Source organism: Nyctibius grandis, chromosome 2 (assembly GCF_013368605.1).
Source record: "Nyctibius grandis isolate bNycGra1 chromosome 2, bNycGra1.pri, whole genome shotgun sequence".
In the NCBI taxonomy this organism is placed as follows: Eukaryota; Metazoa; Chordata; class Aves; order Nyctibiiformes; family Nyctibiidae; genus Nyctibius; species Nyctibius grandis.
Window position 1 is genome coordinate 115451640 of NC_090659.1, and position 19378 is coordinate 115471017.

The window sequence follows — 19378 nt, forward strand, 5'->3', positions numbered from 1 at the left end:
CCCAGCTCTGTGGCAAACCAGCAGGTTCTTTTAAAATGTAAATACAGCCATTGGTGCATACACAGCATTCAGATGCCTCCTTGGTTGAGCGTGAAGGGATGGTCTGAGGGATGAGAAAATGAGATACGTGTACAGGGTGGAGATTATCTTCTTTCCTTTTCCCTTCTGCATGTGTTTGCCTGATGCAGCTGGACCTCTTGCTACCTTTTGATTTTTGGTCTTGTACAGTGCTTTGAAACAGCCATCAGACTGGTGGTTTAGTAGCTAGCCTTAGAAAAACAGATCTGCAAGAACGAGCCTGTGGGGGACTTTGGTGTGAGAATGGACTGGTTGCTCTGGAGCATGGTAAGGATCATGCTGTTGGGAGGCTTTTCTTCTTTCCCCCCTGGGAATAGAGTGGATCACAGCTCAACGTGAGGCATTATGGAAACGGGAGGTCATTTGCTTTTATCTGACTTTCTAAGCAAGTCGATTCTTCTGACTCCCACCCTCATACCCATGTCCTCAGAAGCACCAAGACCTGTGTGTCTGGGTGGCCTGGCCAGGCTCACTCCTGTGTGACACAGAGCTCAAGGGATGCTGGCTACAGATTCCTCATTACATCTTTTGGTTTCCTTTTGGTTGACAACAATGAACTGGATTTTGGACTGGTGTTTTATACTCTTTAAGAAACAACAATTATTATTGTTATTTTTTCCCTCAAAATCTTGCCTGCTTCTGCTTCCATAAGTCTTAGGCAAGACCTGCTGTTTTTTCCCTCATTTTCAGTGTCGTTATAGATGCAGAATGTCCTTCTGTTGGGGTGAAGGTAGTGCAATGGTACAGATGATGTGGTGTGACCTTGTAGCCATCCTGCTGTCATCACACCACAGGTCTTCTGCTGACAGCTTTACCAGAGCATAGCTCTCTGGTCCTGGGCTAGTGTGCTCCCCAGAGTTCACCGGTTTGACTGCTATCAGTCATGTCCTTGGATATCAATATAGGTCATTCTTTTAAACCTAGCTCAGTTGTTTCCTCTGGAGTTCTCACAGACGTGCCTCTGGAGCAGACTGTGAACATGGCAGAGTGGTGTCTGCTGGGTAACAAAGAGTGCGCGAGGCACTGAACATATCCTCATTTCAGGAGATCCACATAGCCTGAGCACAGGAGTTCTGTGGAAAAACGAATTACATTTGGAGAATGTGTCATAGAATCATAGAATGGTTTGTGTTGGAAGGGACCTTGAAGATCATCTAGTTCCAACCCCCCTGCCACAGCCAGGGACACCTTCCACTAGACCAGGTTGCTCAAAGCCCCATCCAACCTGGCCTTCAACACTGCCAGGAAGGGGGCATCCACAGCTTCTCTGGGCAACCTGTGCCAGTGTGTCACTACCCTCACAGTCAACAATTTCTTCCTAATATCTCACCTAAATCTACCCTCTTTCAGTTTAAAACCATTCCCCGTCGTCCTATCACTCCATGCCCTTGTATAAAGCCCCTCTCCAGCTTTCCTGGAGGCCCCCTTCAGGTACTAGAAGGCTGCTAGAAGGTCTCCCCAGAGCCTTCTCTTCTCCAGGCTGAACAGCCCCAACTCTCTCAACCTGTCTTCATAGGAGAGGTGCTCCAGCCCTCTCATCATCTTTGTGGCCCTCCTCCGGACTCGCTCCAAGAGCTCCATGTCCTTCTTATGTTGGGGGCCCCAGAGCTGGACACAGCACTGCACGTGGGGTCTCACGACAGCAGAGTAGAGGGGCAGAATCCCCTCCCTCGACCTGCTGGCCACGCTTCCTTTGATGCAGCCCAGGATACGGTTGGCCTTCTGGGCTGCAAGCGCACATTGCCGGCTCATGTTGAGCTTCTCGTCAACCATCACCCCCAAGTCCTTCTCCTCAGGGCTGCTCTCAATCCATTTTCCACCCAGCCTGTATTTGTGCTTGGGATTGCCCCTACCCACATGCAGGACCTGTCATCTGTCATATGAATAAGGGAACTCAATTAAGGTCACATAGGTAAAGTTAATGCTTTGAGTTAAGACTTTGAGTGGTTGGCTCTGCAACTTTCATGATTTAAAGAGTGCTGTCTATTTACTGTTCAAAAGTCAAATTATTTGTATTGACAAAACAGTTTTCTTATTTTTCTGTTTCCTTGAAAAAGATCATAACAGGCCTAAGAAAATTAACTTAGAAGTTCTATGAATTCATGAATGTTAATTATCTGTTTCTAACACTGTTCCTAGTGTTTTATTCATTTTCTACATGTAGAATTATGCAGAGACCTTGAAAGGGAACAAAGATGCTGCCAGGCTGCATTTGGCAGCTTGTGCTATTCTGAATAGCATTCAGGGGAAAAGAAATCCTGAGGTTTTGTGGAGGAGGTAGCTATACGCCTGTCAGGTTTTTCTGACTGTGGTGGGACCTCTGATATAGGTTGCCTCTCCACCACATCCCCATTGGACCGGCTGTATTCCACTAGGGCTTCATATCTATTGCTCAGAGGCACCTGTGGAGGCAAGGTAGGCAAGGAGGGCACTCGCCTTTTGCCACGGCCATAGACTTGCCTCCACTCACTCCTCTCCTCTAGGTTATCGTTTTCCACCTGAGAGGGGCAGAGTACAGGGGTCCCTCGATCCTGGGAGCTCTCCGGCAGGTGCTCCCATTTTTGTTGCAGGGAGGGCAGAGCCTGGCTCCACCAGTCTATCTCCATTTCAGCCTCCCGAATGCTCCTAAGCCTTTCTACTTTGGCTTGAAGCCTTTCAACCTGGCTTTGCAGCTGTGCCACTCGGCCGAGCAGATCATCTACCTGCTCACAGTGCACACAGCCCCCTGACACCACAGAGACGGTGTAGCATTCCCTGCAGCCCGCAACCTGCACCATCGCCTCCTTCCGTGGGAGCTCTGTCTGGGTTCCCACATCCATTTTGGTCTTCTTCCACCGGGTAGATACCATTGTTCTTCCACTGAACTGGGAAATACCTGTTGGTGCCACCCCTGGTTCACAGCTCCTTGGCACCTTCCTCGCCTTGTGCACTGGGAGGGAGTCAGTGCCCTCCCCAACGAGCTGCAAACAACTGCAGCCTCTCCTGCCCTGGAGGAGCCTCTCCTGCCCTGGGACACACCCAGTCACTGCTGACTCACACAGTCACAGCTGAGTCTCCCTCTCCCTTCTGGGCAGGGACTAGTCCCTGTCCTCCAGGAGGCTCTTTATCAACCGATAACAGGAGGTGGAGCGTTTAAATCGCTTAAATTGCCCGCGGTGCCTCCGGCTACGCCCCCTCCTCTCCTGATTCGTTGCCGGGAACCTCCGGGTCCGGGGTCAGGAGGAAGCAGCTCGGGGCTGATGCTCGCGGGGGGCTCAGGGGGGGCCCAGAGTACGAAAAACCGCCTGGTTAAGCCCGATGTCGCCCTTGCCCCCGCACTAACCTCAAGTCGCTGCTGCCGCCGCTGTCAGTTGATGGAGATGAGAAGAGGGCTGCTAAAAATATAGCAGTTTCCTGGAACTTCAGAAACGTTAATGCCATTGTTTTACAGGCATTTTCCAAGGGTATCAGACACCATCTCCAAACTATCTTTAGTTCCACTGCTCTTATGGGAAAAATACTGGGAGCTTCTAGAGATTTCAAAATGAGAGTTTTCTGAGAAGTATAAACCTTCTCCTAATTTCCTTAATGAATGTATTTAACTAGCCACTACTAGCTAATACAAATGTGATTTTTATCTCTGGAGCTTAAAGCACTTAATAAAAGTTGATACTGTTGTCTACATTTTGGTACCACAAAGAGAGAGCAGTTACTCACCCCCATCATTTAAGACTGAGAGTCTTAAACATTTGCATAATGAATGTGAAACTTCAAGATGTTTTTTGGTGCATTTTGGGTAGACCACGATTAAAACAGTCTGTCTATATGTCCTGCATAGAAGATATAATGGACCGCAGTGCAAGACCCTAGCATCTTTGCCAGCTACGGACTTGTCTGCTTTGTGAAAGCAGAGACTCCCCAGCTTGCTCCAAGATGCAGGATACTTTTGTGAAGTCAAAATACTGCACTGGGAGCGCATGCTGAGCTCAGCAACAGTTGGATGAAGCTATACAGCTCTTGGACATGAGTAGATACATCCGTGACCCATGTGCAGACTTACCAGGTGAGTTTCAGCTGTTTTCTGTACTTGTGTGCTGCAAGCACAGCCATCACAGGGCCACAGGCAGGTGTTCCCACTAAAATTAAACCTTCATGGACTTAAAAAGAAGCAACAAACAGCTACTATAAAGTGTCAGGTAGTGGAAAAGTGTTTCAAGAGCTTCAGGGATGTCTTATCCCTCTAAATAGACTGACCTAGAAACTGTATGTGGACACACAGACAGAGCTTCAGAATAGCAATTTCCCAGGAGACTGAGAACAACTATTATTCACGACTGCCTTATTCATAAACCTCTTGAGTGCTGGTGAGAGAGCATAGCCAGCTCTGCTGCTGATGCAGTCTGCCAGCCTCGTGTCAAAGCCACCGGGCTGTGACAGCACCCTCAGAGGCACCCACACGATATAACAGCTCTCCGAGGCTTGGCTGAGAGAGCTTGTACCTTCCCACAGCCTCTGGGTCTGCTACATCATGACTGGGTAGTTTGCTCTCTTATTTCCTGATCTTCCTTATACCACCAAAGGGGGATGAGGATGGGATTCTCTCCTGCTTTCCCCAGCAGAAGGGCAGCCCCTGCTCCTTCCCAGGGATGACACGGTGGGCTGAGGAACAGGTTTGGGCTGGCATTAGAGAAACAGAAACAGGGAAATTCTTCTGGCCCATCCTTTCTTCTTCTGGGAACCATGTCCCCCACAGCCTGTCCTCTGGTTTGCAGGCTTGAAGGGATTTCTCTGAGCCCCTGTGACTCACAGTGGGGTCAAACCTCCCATCCCTTGCCTTAGGCTCAAAGCCTTTTAATGATATTTAGAGAGGCAGGGATGAATCCGGTCATCACCACAATGACCTGACCAGAAGAAAAAATGCTTTCATCTATAAAACCCATGGAGATTTCCACCTCCTTCAGATCAGCCTCTCAGCCACATCTCAGGTGTACCTTTTCCCTGCAGGCTGCATCTGGCAGGCAGGGCTTTTTAGGATGAGGCAGCTGTGCCTATCCAACTAAGTAACTGAAGTTCTACAAATGATTCCTGACTCTAAGGTGTCAACTCACTTGTTTCCACAGTGTGTAGGGCTAGCTCCATCTAGAGCAGACCAGCTATGTCATGGTACACAGTCCTTGACTCTGAGCCCCTAGGGTCACAGGGATATCAGGGTGTTAAGACATAATTTTTTGTACAGGTTTGCCAGATGCCACCAGAACAGTTTTTATTAATATGAAGCTAAAGATATGTATTGGATGTCCTAAAAGCATGCCATCAGAGTCTCTGAAGGTGCAAAACTTGATGGGAATTGTTGGAGCGATGTGTAGGGTGGTGGGAACCAGACTGATGTGGTCTCATCCCTACTGCCTTTTGGGAGCTGCTCTTGAAATGAACTGTTCCCAGACGCTTGCCCAGAATTTATCTTGGAGAAAGCCCGAGACAGAGCTCAGGAATGAGCTAACAGTTGAACAATGAGGACAGCAGGGACCAAAACCTTCAGCTGGGTCCCTGGCACTCCTATTCAGCAGTGCAAACACATTCCTAGATGTCAAACAGACAAGCAGCCCTTGGGTCTGTTTCTCATCCTGCAGCTCAGACTCCTGGCACAAAGGCGTTGTTCTGAACTGTGCAGCATTACGTAATTCTCTCATCCCAATTTAGCACAAGAGGGAAAAAGCAAACAAAAAACCCAATTCTATTGCTGCTGGTTGGGAGATTTCACTTCTGTCGATTTAGGTACACAAAGTTTTTAAGTGTGCAAGAGCTAAAGTGGTTAAAAACATAGCACAAACACAGTGAGCCCAGGCTATTTTCGTCCCTGGACTGGTAACCCATTGAAATGCCTTCAAAGGCACCTACCACTTTCCCTGGACTATGTGGGGAAGCGAGGCTCTGACTTCAGAGAACTAATTCAGCAGGCACCTGAGTTGGGTGGGAGTTTGTTCATAGACAAAGAATTTCGTTGACGTGAAAGTGTTTGGTTAATCTCAATGATATAAAGAGTTTGTAAACAGGTGAGGCAACACCCAAGAGAGGATGCAAATTTTACTACCTAGAAAAAGATAAATCAACTGTTAGAATGTGAGTTCTGTGTCACAGTCCTTCAGGGGAGGGTTGATAACATGAAAATGTTTTGAAGCAAACGAATGTATGACTATTTAATGATATAAAGCCATAATAGATGTATTCTTTTCATTACATTGTGTCACTTCAGAAATATACTTTTTTAGTGTTTAATAATTACTTTTTAAAATTATACTAGTAATATAGTATATTCAGTCAAATATTCCATTATGAGGAAAAAACAGCCAAATTCCAATTTAATGCTTTGATAACTTCTCTCTCAGCCACCCAGTTGGCTGTGATGTGATTGCTTTGCAATTGCAACAGTGTCCAGAAGATCTCTGCTTCCTGAAGCTGTCTAGTTTCATCTTCACTATTACGTTCCTCTCAAGAGCGTGCTTTGTTTCCAAATTCTGCCTCACCCCCAAACCTGCTCAGTTCTTTCCCAAAGAGCATCTCCCTCTAGAGGAAACCTGAGAGAAATAAGTAACAGCTTTACCACCAGCAATTGCATTTCCAGCTGTTTTGGTCTTGGTACCTCATTGCTGTACTAGCTAGATCAAATAACTCTACAGGCTGCACACTTGCCAAACCAGATAATCTCCTGAGAGGTGATGAAGTGTTAGTCACTTCACAGGGCAATGGTAACACGATAAGGAAACCGTTTGTGTGCAAGGATAACAATCCTCGAAGCACTTCAAGAAATCCCTTAGGAAATAATAGTTAAACAAATGCCAGCATTTTACCTGCCATGTGAAAACCATGATGTTGCAGGTGTTCCCGGAGGAACCACAAACTCAGTTTCAGGTTTCACCACATTACTTTAAGCAGCATTTGCCCTTAGAGCAGACCAACGCTGCCCAGAAGCATCCAGCTGCAGGAAGGAAAGCAAATCCGAAGGGCTGAGGTATTGTTTTGAATGGTCTGCCCTTTTCTTTCCTTCCAGAGAGTTTCTCCACTTTGGAGAGCCTCAGCACCATGACTTCCAGGGCATCTGTCCTGCAGGAGAGCCAGCCTGTGTGGGAAGGGGTCTGCTCACCACCGCTAGCACGTGCACAGTGTCCTGCCTCCTGTGGACCCACAGCCTCGCATTCTGCAGCTGGTAGCAAGTGTCTTAACTCTTCACTATATGTGGATTAATCCCCAAACTGACAAGCTGGAGAAAGGAGATGTGGGCAGTATAAAACACAGTGGAAAACAAATCAGTAAAATGTTAGTCTTACTGACTTCATAACTTTTTTATTTGATTTTGTGTGCATCTCTGCACAGAAAATCCGCAGCATATAATAGCCCATGCTGGCTGGCTGATCTTCTTCTACCTACAGTGCAAGATAAGCAAATAGGATATTCCTCAAAAGACAATAATGAACCTGCAGTCCTGTTTCTCCAGACTGGTCAGCCTTGGAGCTCTCTGGACTTGTTTCAGAAGAATATCCCATCAAAGAAAAAGTCACCTTTTACCTTCTATTTCCTGTTTTTACGTGGTTGAAGAAATGTCTTAGCTACTCAAATACGTGGAATTTTAAAAACAGAGGGGTTTTTTTAATTCAGTTATGAAACATACACTAAAACTGGCTGGGTTTGTAACAGTGCTGATGGATTTTGAGAAAAACCTCATGGATTAAAACTTTTGGAAAATTTCCATACAGGAACTTACATCTCAGCTTAAAATTCAAATAGGTTTTGGACAACTGTAGCCTGCTTGAAATCTCATGCTCTGTTACAGTTCCCCATTACTTTAACACAAGGTTAGAAAAATGAACATTTCTCTCATTATGTTTCTCTGGAGTTGATATTTCTCTGATACTGATGGAAAGTCAATGTTGTGTAACAGATGGTTTTGGCTGGGTTAGAGTTAATTTTCTTGATAGTAGCTGGTATGGGGCTGTGTTCTGGATTTGTGCTGAAAACAGTGTTGATGATAATATGAAGATGTTTTTGTTATTGCTGAGCAGTGCTTACACAGAGCCAAGGCCTTTTCTGCTCCTCACACCACCTCACCAGTGAGTAGGCTGGGGGTGCACAAGGAGTTGGGAGGGCACACAGCTGGGACAGCTGACCCCAACTGACCAAAGGGATATTCCATACCATATGATGTCATGCTCAGCAATAAAAGCTGGGGGAAGAAGGAGGAAGGGGGGGATGTTCGGAGTGATGGCGTTTGTCTTCCCAAGTCACCGTTACGTGTGATGGAGCCCTGCTGTCCTGGAGATGGCTGAACACATGCCTGCCAATGGGAAGTAGTGAATGAATTCCTTGGTTTGCTTTGTTTGTGTGCGTGGCTTTTGCTTTACCTAGTAAACTGTCTTTATCTCAACCCATGGGTTCTCTCACTTCTACCCTTCCAATTCTCTCCCCTATCCCAGCTGGGAGGGGAGTGAGCGAGCGGCTGGGTGGGGCTTAGTTGCTGGCTGCAGTTAAACCACAACACATTATAATAAACACAGCTTTTAAAAGAACAGTAACATTACAAAGTGAAACTACCATCTCACTCTTAATTTTGCATCCCATTGTGTACATGAATGGCACAACTTTCAGTTATGGGATTACATGTTCGTTTTTCATTATGCCCTGCCTTATCTGGTTTACAGGAGGACAGTGTTCAAAAGCAGTTATTTAATATCTTCTTTCTCCTCTCTATTGCCTATGGGTAGCTATCCTTTTCAAACCCTGCTCTGAATAGGGAATTCATTTCTTCAGAGCGCTTTCTTCAGAGTGCTTTTTGTAGCACTCAATGACATTGAGGAGACATTTGCATGTTCTGACAGTTAACTTTTTTTTAGAATGCCCCCATTTGATGAAGTGGTGTTATCACCCCTGTTTTACAAAACAGGAACTGAGACAGAGAGGGAAGAGCAAACGCATCTTGTATTCAGGATGCCTCAAAATGAGAGTCTGAGGGCAAAGTGGTTCAAAAATATGCACAGAAACAAGTAAAAATTCTTTTGTGTGTCATTTTATTGATGCCTGGATATATTCTCAGAAAGGCTGGAAGCGTTGACTCACTATAATCACCTCTTCTAATCCATCTATCTGACAACAACAGTAGAATTATGTCCTTCATATGTAGTTAACAAACAGGGCAAAAATGTGAAGTTTTGCCTACGGATTTGAATGTTTGGTAACAGCAGAGAAATGATGAGACTTAGGACTCTTCCAGTACTTCAGAGGGGTCACACCTTTTCCATCTTCTTCTTCTGCAAGCGTTGTCTTCTCCCAAGTTTTGGCTTCTCATTCCAAGCCAGTTCTCCATTCCTCCAACTCCTTATTGCAGTCATTTTGCCCTAATCCAGCAAAGGCTGTTTTCTCCCCACAGAATTTCTTCACCTGCTTCCCTGACCTTCCTGTGCACAAGAAAGTATAATCTTTTTAAAAGGCTTAAAAATACAGCCCTTACGCAAAGTCCATTCCTGAGTCTATACCAAATTTAATCTTCAAAGTAATGTGGAGAACAATTCGAGCTTTTCAAATAGAGATGTGCCAGAACATCTCCCAGGCCTCCTTCATTGTTCTCCAAATGGTCGTCATCTCCCTGCAGAGGTTGCTTATATCAGCAGCTTAATAACATTAACCTCAAGGGGCATGAGAACAGTCCAGGTGACCTTGTCTTCTTTGAATTAAAAAAGCCCTGTTTTGCAGTGGGTTTTTTTTGCAAAATACAAAATGCCTTTAAAGGTTTCTCTCTAGTATTAAGAGCTGATAGCGGCTCCCAGATCCTGCTGTAACTCTTCCTCAGTGCAGCTTCCTCCTTAAAGAAAAAGGCTGCATCCTGCACAGTTCTTGAGCACGTGCAGAATGTGCCTAAGACTTTTGCTGCAATAGGGACAAGCAGGCTCAAGGTTTCTGCAGTGAACAAGTCCTTCTTGAAGGGCACTCAAGGCCCATGCAGGGGAAAGGAAATTCATCTCCTAAATGATGGACAATTGCATTACATTCCTTTTATTTTACCTGCCTGCAAATCATCAGTCCCTCCCCTGCTGCACCAAATGTCCCAGCTGACCTCTCCTCTAGAGAGGACTTGTTGGTTGAACTTTCTTGAAAGAAAATACAACAGAACCGCAAATGGGGCAAATTAACTGGCAATTTAATGACTACTGAACTGCTTACCTTCACTGAAAGGTCAAAGCGGTGACAGCTAAACAGCTCAGGGAACAGTAACTGGCAGGTCTCTCAGGAGAGATGAGGCTTGTCTCACTGTTACCTCAAACATGGAGATGAAGAGCTGAAGTCAAGCAGTCACTGATGGCTAGTTCCACCTGATCTGCTGCCTCAGGCTTTCTCCTATTTATTAGTTTCTTTCACAGTTCTTTTTAGGTTTGTCCTGGTTTGGCCTAAAACAGGCCAATTTTCCTTTCAGTGATTTTTACTTTCAGCTAAGTCTGTTCTAAGTAACTGCACTTTCTGAAACTAACTGCATGTTTTGCAGACAGTGTCTGCTTCTAGGACTGGTAACGCTCGAAGTTTGTAGTTCTCACTGAGGCACCGGTAGGGATGTTATTCAGAAAGGCTCTTGCTGTACTTATTCTTAGAGAAACCAAGGTCACTGCTAACTTCCTCACTGCTTACAAGTGAAGAGCCGCAGGGGGGGTCACATCTGCAGGGAGGAGCAGACAGGGCAGGTGACCCAAAATTGACCAACGAAGGTATTCCATCCCATACACGTCATTCTCGGTATAAAGCTGGGGGATCACGAGGGTCTCGGCCCATTCTGCTTGAGGCTTGGGCTGCTTCTGCTGCTTGAGCCTTCGGCCGTTTCTTCTCCCTTCTCACTCTTCTTCTATGGCCGGTGTCCGAAGAGGACTCTGTCCATTTTTCTGCTGCCCCCGATCCTGATCCGTGCATCCCTGAATCCATCTCTCGACCATCGCTGGGCCCAGCCTGGGCCTACCCAGAGCCTGCCCTGCAGTGCCGGTGGTGACGTGGCTGACATCGGGGGAGCTCGATCTTGGTTTTGTATATATTTGTATATATTTGATTATTCCAATATTATTATTATAGTTTTTTTTCATTATTATAGTTTATTAAAACTGTTTTAACTTTCCAACCCGTAAGTCGCTCTCCCTTTTCCCTTTCCCTTTCCCTTCGGGTGGGGAGGGAGGGTTAACAGGTTTAATAGTCAGCCCAGCTTTAAACTGTGACAAGGTTGTAGCAGAAGCATTAAGATGAGCTTCTAGTGACATCCTGCTGTCTCTGGCCTACTGTCCTTCAAATATGTCATTTGTTAGCTGCAAGGTCATATGAAGCCCCCAGAGGAAATCTCTGAGGAGTTTGTCTTCATTAACTTCAGCAAACTTGCTACCAGCAATAGTCCAGCAACCTCCACCTCTTGCTTTGCTGTTACACTGAGAACCAGGAGAAGGTACTCTTCCCTGCCCCCTGAGGTGCTCAGTGCTGAATCAAAGGGCTATGAGATCATGGCTGCCTCACCATTCGCTGTTCAGTCTTGACAACATAGAGACAATGTCTGAAGCTTGGGAGGCTGCTGTGGTCTGGAAGGACATCAGTGGCCATCTACCACTCAGCCTCCTGCAACAAGCCTTAGGGGAGGAGAAAGTGTAGCAGGGAGGAAGAGGAGGAGGCAAGAAACAGCTTGGCATTTCAATGAAGGTATATTTCAGGACATTTCATACCTTATTCTTGAATTCAAAACTGATCCGTGATTAAAACCTTAGGAGCATAGTGGCGTAGCTCAGGATGGCTACATTGATTGCTAATGCCAGATAGCCTCCTTGGCACATACTTTTTACATTACCTTTCCTCTCATCTTTTGATGCAGTTCTAAAGACATAAATATTTCGTTCAGACTGTGGGCCCAATGCTCCTTCCCTTGAATGAGGGAAGCCCAGTTTTGTGGCAGTTCACTGTCTGATCTGTGAAGAGGAAGAGGTGAGAACTGCTGATGTGGGACTTTGGCAGCACCTCTGAGAGGTCAGAGCTCATCTGTCTTTGTATGTAGTAATGGCATGTGAGGAGATCTGCTTTAGCAGGAAGTGGTTTGTCCAAGGGAAGTATCTAAATCTGGAAAACTGTTGCTGTTGCTATGGGAGTATCAAAACCCTGTGCGTTGGTAGACAGTGTGCCTGGATTCCAGCTTTTCATCCCTTCCATGAGCCCAGGCAGGGCCTGGAAAATTCATGCTGAGATGTAGCTCAATCCCAGATTATGAAAGCAAGGAGATATTGTCTCACCCATAGAGAAAGACCTTTCCTCCAGAGGAAGGAGGGGAAATCTCTCTTTTCAGGAACTTGTCTCTAGAGGATGCTGTGTATGAAAGAGGAACTTCAGTCCAAGCAAAAGAACTTGTCCCTTTCTTCTCTGCGGCTCAAACAGACCATTATGGCTGTGGCAGTTGTGATGGACCTCCTTCAAAAGCAATGAAGTGTTTGACCAGCTCTCCTGGGTCTTGGGTCAACATGAGGAGGTCCAACACACTTCTCAAATGACCCAAGACGAGGTGCTCCCCCGGATACCGTGTGGCTATGTGGGTCTCTGTGTCAGCAGATATCAAAGACCTGTGGGAGCTCCTGGAAAAAAATGTTGACCTGAAGAGATCTAGATGTGTGTGTAAAGGTGGAGAGGAGGGTTTAAGGTTTAAGGCTTTCTGTGTTTTTCAAGCAACAGAACAGAAAAGCATGGACGTGTGACACAGTGCTGGGATTCAATGAAGCCTGATTTCCTAAGAAAGTGAGACTTCCACCCATTCCCTCTGGTTTTCTGGGTGAGTGAGCTTTCTTCAAACAAGAAATTGTGGGTAAAAATATGGCAACACTGGCAAAAATGCTGGAGCAGCTGAAGGAGGTTATTGGATCCACTTTCAAAGACATCAGCCTGTACACTGAGATTTTCTTTGATGCTGTGAGTGAACAGAATGACCTAATGCCTGTTTCAATTATCTTTGTAAAGTTCACCTGAGCAGGTGCAGATGAGGAGGTTTTGGGTTCAGAGAAGAGACTTCTACAGAAAAGGCCAAAGAGAATATGGCAAGACTTGGGGTGATCTCTCCTGATCCTCAGTCTCAGACAAGATTCCACCTGGAGAGTGCTGAAAAAAGCCAGGACACTAAGGAAGGAGTCAGCTCACTTCACTGTAGGTTACTACCTCTGTGCTGCTGCCTCCTGTATTTTTTCATAGCCAGTGGAGATGAAGAGAAGAGACTTTTTTGGTTTGATATTTGTTACATTCCTGAGCTCCTCAAAGCAGACTGTGGGGTTTGTTTTCCATCAAAATGAGGATTAGCTTTCTAAAGTCTGCAACAGTAGCCTCAGACCACTTCTGGTGCTCTGGCTATTTTTTGTCCTGTCCAAGCTTCAGAGTGGGGCTTGACTGAGAAAGCCTGAGAAAGAACTGTGGAGGGAAGGAAAATCCCTATTCTTGTTATTATAAAACACTTGAGAGGTGTTTTGAATACTGCAGTGAGCGATGGGAGTCCTGTTCCATACTGTCTAAACACTGCTCCCTTGCCCAGCCTGGGAGTGGAGGGACAAAGAGCTGTTCTCTGCAGCGAAACAGCCCCAACCATGCTGAAGGAAAGACTTACTGGAATGACCATCGTCTCCTCCTGAGCCACATGGAGAGCACGGTGTGAGTCTGAGGGGACAGATGTAGAACATGGGAAGGGCTCAGACAAGCATGGGACCTGGAAGCGAGCCAGGAACAGGGTACATAGCTCTGGAGGTAGGCACTTTCACCACCCAAGTCTCTATTCAGCAAGTTACTTGTCAATAATTGCCAAGTACTACAAGGGCTGTTTATTTGAATTGGCAAGTCCTGCTGTATGTCAATACTCACAAAGGGCAGGGTCAGAATTGGCAGCACAAAATCTTTGTAGTTTTTGTAACCAAAAAAATGAAATTAAACTTTTGTGAACACCTTGAAGATGAGAGGTCTCTGTTCTTTTGCAACACTCTTCCAGAGCTTCCAGCCTTGCAGCCTGTAGGACAGAAACCCACGAAATGCAAATTGTCCCTCACAGACAGCTAGATTTTCTTTTGTGCCATTCTAAGGTGAGCTGTACAAAGTGGTCTCAAAGAAAAGATTTCTGGAAAAGTTTACTCCGAAGAGATAGCTCTGATTCTGCCCTCCCTTCCATGACACAGACTCATCTCTGCCTTTACTGAACTGGCCCACTGACTTGGCCACTGGGACAGAATCTGTCATTTGTCTTTGAGTGTTATTTTATTCAGCCAGTAGCTCCCAGGAACAGACACCCAGAGACCCAACTCTTCTCTTAGTTAAACTTACTCCTATACGCCAGTCACTTCAACTCGTCTTCCTCCATCAAGAAAACAGTATCATGTTGCTTGAGTAGCCTTTGGAAGGTACCTTAAAACCAAGCGAGAACAAATGTTGCATAGCTGCTATGAGAGGCAGATAAGGGCTTTACAGATACATAAAAAGAAGAGGCAATGCTGGTCTGAAAAGATGTTACACTTGTGGGAAGCACTTTCTAGGGCTATGTTTGGCAATATGTACTGCATCTGTTTCTGTGCCTCCCCACCACTGATTTTATTTAGATCGTTTCCTGAAGAGCTGAGTTCTTCATTTAGTCGTCTGCCTGTGTCTGCTGCATACAAATGAAACGCTGTCTGTTAAGTCTGGAAAATCATACAATTCCTTAATCTCCCTCCTCTTTAACTCTCAAGCACACATAAGTTATTGCTGCCTATAGTTCTCCCTCTTCAAAAGTGTGGCAGCAAATCTGGCCTAACAAACAGTACGCAGACTGTAGAATCACACCCACAAAATGCTAGTAAAGAAACAAAATAAAGGATTTGGGTTTAGCAAGCCTGTGATTTGGGTATTTAGTTGTTTGTACAAGCCCACGCCTCAGCCAGGCAAAGTCTGAACTGCCCTTGAACCCCACCACACTTGAACACAAGTTGCTACTTCCTAAGTCCCATCCCTATGTCACCAAGTAACCTGTATTCTCTGTAATGAACTGCTTTTTCAATATGAATTTCTTTCAGAGGGGATCTGAAGACTGCAAAAGTTCGAAAAAAAACCCTAGAAATACTAAACATTCAAACGCTTTTCTACGTTTAAATCCTAAATTTCTCTTGGTTCACATTCAGCCTTAGACACATCTGGCTGTGCTCTTTAGTAGCTGGTGTGTCCATACACATGCTGTGTGTGTTTTGAGGAGCCCTGAAGAGTTAATAAATGAAAACAAAACTACTGGTGAAACAGAGTCTCTCTCCAGTTAGTAATGAAATCCACATTGTCTGTTTTCGGAGAAGGCTGGCATTACAATGTGAGCATTCACAGGACTTCAAACTAGAAGATCACTGGAAGGCTCTGATTTCTGACCGTATTTCTCTGATGGCTAGAATGAAGTACAAACCTTTTTCTTTAATTTCAGCTTTAATTCAACAGTCTTTGGGAACAGGTGGATTTTCCATAAAATTAGGTTAAAATATTTAGTAACCCTACTGCAGGAATACTGACTTTGAAATCTTAGAAATTTCTGCTGAGGGAATTCTACCAGGAAGTTATAATTAAACCTCCACGAAGAAATAACCTAGTCCATTTTTCAGCTGGGAACATCTGAGCCAGTGTATGAATGTTGGTTGGGCTTAGTAAAGGTGTAAGAGACTCTTGTTGGTGGAAAGTATTTGCAGGTTATCTAAGTAGCATGTTCCGGGACACTAAAGCATGAGGAAATGTCACCTCAGCTAATTTTCTTGGTGCTACTGATTTGACTTGGTAGAAATTGGAGTTGAACAATTTTAGTTCAGGCCACCAAGGTGTTAACTGGTAGTCTGAAAACACCAAAGGAGATAGCTCTTTGCACAACATTTAATCAAGCTGTGGAGCTCCTTGCTGTTAGGAATGACAGGTGTTAAAAGTTTCCGTGGGTTCCAAAAGCAGCTGGAGAAATTTCTGGAAGTAAAATCTACCAGCAAATATCATATATAAGGTTTAATAATAGCCTCCATTTCAGGAAGTCCTTAGTGGTGACCTATTCTGGGAAAGCATGGCTATAAGTTACTGTTGCTTGACCTATACCTACTATTGTCCCCTGGGTAGCTATTGTTGACCAATCCGAAAGACAAGATACCAGGATCGATGGATTTTCATCCTGATTGTCCTTATGATGTTTTCTGTAAGGCCTGTTTGCTGGAACATGGGCTGTAAGAACTGCAGTTGGTAAAACTGCTCATGTGAGACTCCTCTGGAAGCAGTTTCTACCTGAGGGTCCCATTGTGTCTGGAAATGGCTCAGGTAAGGGCATGTTGCTCTGCAAGACTGTGCTGGGTCCATGGGAAGACGGGTCTTCATTGGTGAATGAGAGGCGCCATGGGAGTGTTGGCCTTGATTTTAATGCAGATGTTTACTTCCTGCTGGCTGCACTTCTGAACAATAGCATCTTCACGTTTTATTCTGTATTAAGCCATTTGGTAGTTCAGGGCTTTTGCTAATTGCACACATCTAGGACATACTGCCACCACAAAAGCTATATCTTCTCTTCCCCAATGTTGTCCTTCCTAGGGCACTTCCATTGCCTCAGCTGTCACCCTTCTGATTTCCACCAGAATTTTGCCTTCTTCACCACTTAGGTGACCCTACCCCATCACCCCCCTGAGGCAAGAAGTCTTCTGAGCTGGCCACTGACCAAACAGGTTACATAAAATCTTCACACAGATAATTTTTAAAAATATTTTCACAAGCCAGGAAATGTTTGTGGTGTGTTCATCTAGCAGGTCCCTTCTGTAGTGTTTCTTGGTACTTAGTAGGAAGCTATACTGTTTTGTTTCCTCATCTTGGTACCACCAGAAAAAAAACAAAGCCTAGACTTTTTCAAACCTCTGAATACAAAGCGTACTCCTGAATAAGAGTCTAATTCTTTGGCTCACTTCATAGACAGCGTGAGGGTTACCTTGTACTCCTCTTAGCATATTGTTTAATTCTTATTCCAGGAATAAACGCCAAGCCTTAGTGGAGAAAGATATGAGCCTTAGTGGAGCAAGATAGTCTTAAGCACAACACAGACATTGGGAGTACTTACTATTGAGTTGTTTCAGCTGCTCTGGCTCTGTTTGCAACAATCCAGCTCTTGGAGCAATGTCACAGCAGCATAAAAACACCTGTGTAGTGATGACAACCACTCACTGAGGTGATGATACTCTAAACTTCATTAAAAGCGGAATTACAAACTTCCTCACAAGGTAGCTAAGAGACACTGAACAGTGTTGTAAGGCAAAGAGTGTGCAGAGGAGCTAGTTGCAACTCTCCTGCATTTGGAGGACTATAATACCCAAGTGATGGAAAGAGAAGGGGCAGACAAAGGATGGCATGGACCAAACCTGAATCTCAACATCACCATTTTATTTTTTGGGGTATTTAAAAAAAGACAGATGGATGTGGCTGTTTCTAGAAAGAGTGTAGTGAAGAGGCTGCAGATGGACTCTTTTCCTTAAGACCTAAATTGGAATTTAGCCCATCTTTTGAAAAGGGCAAAATACAGCAGGAGCAGTGCCACTAAAATATAAGTAGAACCAAGATGGGCAGTTGCAGAAACACATCTTAAAACAACAAGATACAGCTGAAAAGCTCAAACATGCAGAGGCTGTGGCCAATTTTTACATAGTAATTCACACAACAGACAGGCTATTTATCGTGTGCTGATGTTTTCTCAGCAGTTTTTAAAGGTTAGATAGATTTTGAACCAGTTCACATTGCTCTGACAATTTTATGAGAACAAAAATTAAAAGAACACAATCATAACTACTGTCCAAAAAGTTTGCTCAGGGTTTAGCAGCAGACCACATGTATTACACTACAGGTTTTCAGATGGTGACATGCGACTGTTCCTGGAACCATCAGTCACCTACACTGCTGTAGTTCACAAAATTTATTTTATTTAAATAACCAAGAAGAATTGATGCATATTTTATTGAGCACGTTAGAAGACGATTCACTGCAGCAAGTCACATTTTTAAATACAGAAGGGGAATTAGTAAAAAGTCAGGTTCATATCCAACATGAGACATGAACGTGTTGCTTTCAGGAGCTTCGAGTTTTAAAGACTGAGAAGTCTACTTACATCAAACAGTTCAAACACATCCACATCACAAAATCTCAGTATTGCACTATAGCTCCTTGTTCAAAATACACAATGCACCATGTGCATCTGCATTACCCACATATAAAGGACCATCAGCAACACACCAGCACAGCCAGACAGAAACAATCTAGAAAAGATCAGAGGGGTTGTAAGTTTGCTGGGAGAAGTACGGCAGCAAAACTGAGCAGTTTGGACCATCAGTATCCAACACAAGCCCTGTTTCTTGCAGGTAATGCAACAGATGTTAGGACTGCAGCTGTGCTACTGTCCTATGCAGAGGTAGCATAATACTATGGCTTTAAAGACTTTCTTTTAAATAAGGCTTGTCTTAGCTGAAAGTCATATAATATCTGAAGAGTTCTTGTAATACTAGCCCAAAGTATAGTATGGCAGCATTTTGGGATCCACTTGTTTAACAACAGCTGCCAAATTCAAATAGCAATTGAATTAAAATTCAAGCACTATTTCTTTGAAATCTGCTGCAGCACATAAACCGTTCTGTGCAAAGATGGTAACAACGATTACTTCTTTTTCCCCCTCACCCTCAGCCATACAGAGAATGCTAACAGTTGAGAACACAACAGTGGTTAATGCAGATGAACCACAAAATCGAAGTCCTGCCTAGCTATAAAAGAGGTCCTACTTTGTCTAAAAAGACAACTTGGAAGAGGTGACAGGGAAAAAATTTCAGTTACAGGGACAATACGGAAAAACAAGCGAGCATATAACATTTGTGAAAGATACACACTGCCATTGCACCTCACCTTGTATCTACAATTCAAGACAAAGGTCATTCTACTGTTCCTTGAAGGTAGAGGTCCTGGGCAGGGGGATGACATTAAAGCTGAATGCTACTCTCCCAAAACAGTCTAATAACAAACCGGGAAGGTTTTCCAATTTACAAACGCTCCTCCTTCTTTTGTCTCTTCCAATCCACTTCAGCATCTTATCTTTAATTAAAATTAAGTCACAGGGTGTGTGGGGAGAACAACCTTTCATCGTATTTACATCTACCTCACTCGGGTGCTTGGCTTCGGGTGCTTGGCTCCGCTGAGGCACTCAGGTGCTACTGTAATACAAATAAGGCTGTCTTCTCGAGTGGGGTTTGGAAAACAGCACAACTAATATTGCATTTGATACTAAAAACATGTTGCA